Below are 5,506 nucleotides of genomic sequence, written 5' to 3' on the forward strand. Positions count from 1 at the left end.
ACGTCAAGTACGGATGATGGACGAATGAGGCTTGACACGCATTACCATGTCGACTGAAAATAAGCGGTTAGTTTGTCATGCACATAGGTCGAACAATTACTCGATACACTTATCTAAAAGGAAAATAAGTTTTTTTGATGAACCTAAAACATAATAACGGGGAACTGCTATCAGCATTCTAGGCAAAGGGCCAAGTGACATTTTATAAATATGTGATTTTAATGATTTCATTCTGTTGGGTAAATCTAAATTTTTACTTCATCCTAAAAAAATACACACGACACGACACGCATACAATGATTTACGGGTACTACAATTTTTACAATGGCGTGGACCCCAAACCCAAAAAAATTGGCAATTTCATAAATTCTATCTGGCAGTTTCTATGTGGAAATTTTTTTTTTCGCGATTTCCTGTTAGCCACATACTAAAAGATACGTATTTAATTACCGTCTACTTAATAGATTACAGAACCCTAACAACAGGTCATGACTCACAAAAGAGGTTGGCTATTTAGTGAGTCTAGCACTGCCATAGACATATAATTGATATAATAGACGGAGGATTTTACATCAACAAACTTACCAACATGTTTTCACAAACTATATGCTGCTGTGGGATAGTGTTGTGGGATAATGGGTTAAATTGTGGCGTAGGCGAGAGGCTGGCAACCTGTCACTGCAATGTCACAATTTGGATTTCATTCAACCCCTTTTTGCCAAGAGTGGCACTGAAACTTAGTAGTGCTTGTGCTTTGCCTACCCCTTTATGGGATACAGGCGTGATTATATGTATGTATGTTTTCACAAACGGGATAGACAGATAAACTGAAACTTCTCAAGTGTAAGTGCCTCTGCTTGTAAAAATAGTTAATATCCCAATTAATCCCCCCTTTACAGGGACAGATATACCTCCATCCACATGCTTAGAACCCCCGTAAAGGACGCGGCAGCTGTAACTGCCAGAATGACACCCGAAAAGCCGGAGAAAATAAACCCACGACCCTCAGTGAGGAATAGCATCGGAGAGTGGGAACACGGTAAGACCTTCCGCATGTCACCAAGCCCACCGTCGGCTGGGACCTCCGGAGCAGGTGACAAAACATCGGCTGCTCCGGCGGCCCCACGGACGCCGGTCCCAGAAGCTAACACGGCTAAAACAACGGGCGGCCAGTCAAACAAAACAGCAACAGCACCAAAAGCAGTCACAACGACTTCAATAAAGCAGGCAGGTCCCGCCGAGCTGCAAAAATCGCAAGACTCCACCAAACCGCCACCAATTACCGTGAGCCCCCTAAAAAAGTATTACAAAGATAGGACATGTGAAGCGAGGGCATGTCTCACGAAAGCGAAACAACACCTGAAGAACTCGCGAAACACGTCGAACGTGATCAAGGCGGAGGTAACCACTGCCCTAGAAAGACTCTACCAGCTGGTTAAAAGTGCGGAAGATGAGCGTATGGAGGCGGGAGCACAGAAAGAGACTTCTGGGAAGGTCGTGCCTGAAGCAACAGCCACAGACACAACCTTCACAGAGACAGACCACACCTTCCAGAAAGAGTTTCTAGCGAAAATTGAAAAACAAACCCGCCTCATAGAGGAAAACGGGAAGAAAATGGACGAGCTGAGGACCTCGATGGAGACCCAAAGGGAGACCCTTGGAAGGATGGCGACAACCGCGACATACGCGAGCGTAGCGGCGGCGACCCCAAGCCCGACGCCGAGTGCAGGAGCGACCCTGAGAAGAGGTACCCTGCACTCGGTGGTCGTAACCTCCAAGGATGAAACCGAGACGGGAGACGAGGTCCTCAACAAGATCAGGAAAGCTGTAGACGCGAAGGAAGGCTGGATCATGGTGGAAAAAGTGAGGAAGGCGAAGGATAGGAAGGTCCTTATGGGATTCGGGACAATAGGGGAAAGGGATAAATTTAAAGAAAGGGTGGAAAAGAAGGGAGCCGACCTCACAATTGAGGAAGTGAAAAACAAAGACCCGCTTCTGGTTCTTAGGAGCGTCCTCTCAATAAACACCGACGAGGACATTCTTAAGGCTCTCAGGAACCAGAACCGGGACGTATTTCGTGGCATCGAGACTGGAGACGACCGCCTAGAAATCAAATTCCGAAGAAAAACCAGAAATCCTCACACTAGTAACGTGGTAGTCAGCGTCTCGCCAACCATCTGGCGAAGAATACTGGAGACCGGAAAGGTCCACATCGACCTCCAGAGAATAAAAGCAGAAGATCAAAGTCCACTAGTGCAATGTACCCGCTGCTTGGGTTACGGACACAGCAAACGGTTCTGCACGGATGCAGTGGACCTGTGTGCCCACTGCGGAGGCCCGCATCTTAGAGACGAATGCCCGGACTATCTCGCAAATGCGCCTCCCGCATGTAAAAACTGCACAAGAGCGAAGCAGGAAAATACTGAACACAGCGCATTTAGTGACAACTGCCCAGTAAGGAGGAAGTGGGATGCGATAGCAAGGTCGACTGTTGCGTACTGCTAAGGGCGCGCAAGTGGACACACGGAAATACAAAGCAGCACAGACAAATTTACAGCGAAGTAAACTGGCGACCAATGAACTGCTTATAGAAGCGGGAAAACGCGGACTCGCAGTGGCCCTGCTCCAGGAACCCTATGTGGGGGCAGCTAGGGAGATGAGGGGACATAAAGGAGTAAGAATTTTCCAGAACTCCGACTTTGCAAGCCACCGAGGTGACGGCGCCGAAGAGGGAGTAATAAAGGCGGCAATAGCCGTATTTGACTTTGACCTCAATGTGGAACAGTACCCAGATCTCACCACAAATAACATCGCGGTGGTGAGCATCAGTACCGTCGCCTGGAAGATCACCCTCGTCTCCATCTATTTCGAACCGGACAAACCCATCGAACCCTATCTAGAACATCTGAATAAAATAAGAAAAGAAATAAACTCAAACAGGTGGATTATAGGAGGGGATGCAAATGCAAAAAGTTCATGGTGGGGCAGCCCTCATACAGACCATAGGGGAGAAGAATTAATGGGGACACTCAATGAGCTCAATCTAAATGTGCTAAACAAAGGGAAAATTCCGACTTTCGACACTATCAGAGGAGGAAAGCGCTACAGTAGCTTTGTTGATATTACAGCATGTTCAACGCAGATGTTAGACTTGGTGGACGACTGGCAAATAGAAGAGGGTCTAACAAGCTCGGACCACAATGGGATTCTCTTTAACATCCGTATTAAAAAATCCTCGGGCATAAAAATACAAAGAACCACTAGAATATTTAACACGAAAAAAGCAAATTGGGCCGAGTTTTATGAAAAACTTGGACAATTACTGCTAGACAATGAGCTAACAAAAGAATATATAGAAACAGTTAACACAAAATACCAAATAGAGGAAGTAGTCAATAAATTAACACAGGTAATAACCGAAACTTGTAACGCAACAATGCCCAAAAAAAAGATTAAAGAGAGTCTCATACTTCCATGGTGGTCACCCGAACTCGAAGAAAAGAAGAAACTAGTCGCCACCAAGAAGCGGAGAATTAGGTGCGCAGCTCCAATAAGACGGGAAAAAGTCGTGAAAGAATACCTGGAGGCCAAAGCTATCTATGAAATACAAGCTGCTAAAGCACAAGTAGACAGCTGGAAAGAATTCTGTAAGAAACAGAACAAAGAAGGGCTCTGGGATGGAATATATAGGGTTATAGGAAGAGTTACACAGAGAACGGAAGACCTACCACTGGAAAAAAATAGTAAAATCTTAAGTGCAAAGGATTCGGCGAAGCTTTTAGCGGAAACCTTTTACCCGGAGGACTCGGTGGACAGCGACAATGAACATCACCAGCGAACCCGGATGAAAGCGACCCAAGTGAACGATGGCGATCAAAATGAACCTTGTGAACCACCCTTTACGATGGCCGAGCTTATGTGGTCCTGTGATACATTCAACCCGAAGAAGGCTCCGGGCGCAGAAGGATTTACGGCCGACATATGCTGTCACGCCATTCGTGGGAGTCCAGAATTGGTTCTGGCTCTCATGAACCAATGTTTAAAGTACCATTGTTTTCCCAAGAGTTGGAAAGAAGCAACAGTGGTAGTTCTTAGGAAACCGGGAAAGGACTGTTACAGAAACCCCAAGTCCTACCGCCCAATCGGACTGCTGCCAATACTAGGCAAAATCCTAGAGAAAATGCTGGTTTCCAGACTCAAGTCACACTTGATACCAAGAACTAGCAACTGCCAATATGGATTTATGCCGCAGCGGAGTACAGAGGACTCCCTATATACCCTCATGAAGCAAATTCGCAAAAAGATAGAGGCAAAGAAAACTGTGACACTAATCTCGCTAGATATCGAGGGGGCCTTTGACGGGGCTTGGTGGCCTGCCATCAGGGTCCGGCTGGCTGAAGAGAACTGTCCCATAGACTTAAGACAAATGATGGATAGCTACTTGAGCGACAGGAATGTCACCGTGCGGTACGCAGGAGAGCAATATGAAAAAACAACCAACAAGGGCTGCGTCCAAGGCTCGATAGCTGGACCCACCCTGTGGAATCTGTTACTGGATCCACTCCTTAAGTCCCTTCAGAGCAGGGGTTACTACTGTCAGGCGTTCGCAGACGACGTGGTACTTGTGGTCGACGGGGACACCGCGCTGGAAATAGAAGTCAGAGCCAATTTAGCCCTCGAACATGCTCGGGAGTGGGGTGTCAGGAACAAATTGAAATTTGCACCACATAAGACTAACGCAATGGTCATCACCCGAAAATTAAAGTACGACACACCACGCCTGAGCATGGGTGGAACAAATATAGAAATGGTAAAAGAAATAAAAATACTCGGTGTTACCGTCGACGACAAGCTCACATTTAACACACACGTCTCTAACTTTTGCAGAAAGGCGGTAGGCATCCATAAACAGCTGACCAGAGCAGCAAAAACGAGCTGGGGGCTGCATCCTGAAGTCATCAGAACAATATACCTAGCAACTGTGGAACCGGTGATCTTATACGCTGCAAGCGTATGGGCCCCGGCGGCTACAAAAATAACAGTTCAAAAGCAATTAGCAACAGTGCAACGGGGAATAGCGCAACAATTGTGCAAAGCGTACCGCACGGTCTCCCTCAACTCTGCCCTCATCCTTGCTGGGATACTCCCCCTCGACCTCCGAGTCCGTGAGGCGGCCTCGTTATATGAGGCCAAACGGGGTGTGCCCCAGCCGGGAATGGGTGACTGGGAAGTAGAAAAAATGGAGCCCGCGTCACAAATGCCTCACCCCTCTGAGCGGAAAGAGCTTAAAGTGACACCCCTCTTAGACCAAAACGACCTAAACGCCCACAGCGATTATGAAGTGAAGATCTACACCGACGGTAGTAAGATCGGGGGCGGAGTCGGAGCTTCGCTGTCAATATGGCGGAACGAAGCAGAAATAAAAACCAAAAAACTGTGCCTGCCAAAATTCTGCACCGTGTACCAGGCGGAACTCTTGGCACTGTGTGTAGCAACGAGAGAAATT

The sequence above is a fragment of the Leguminivora glycinivorella genome, chromosome 19, assembly GCF_023078275.1.
Source record: "Leguminivora glycinivorella isolate SPB_JAAS2020 chromosome 19, LegGlyc_1.1, whole genome shotgun sequence".
Classification (NCBI taxonomy): Eukaryota; Metazoa; Arthropoda; class Insecta; order Lepidoptera; family Tortricidae; genus Leguminivora; species Leguminivora glycinivorella.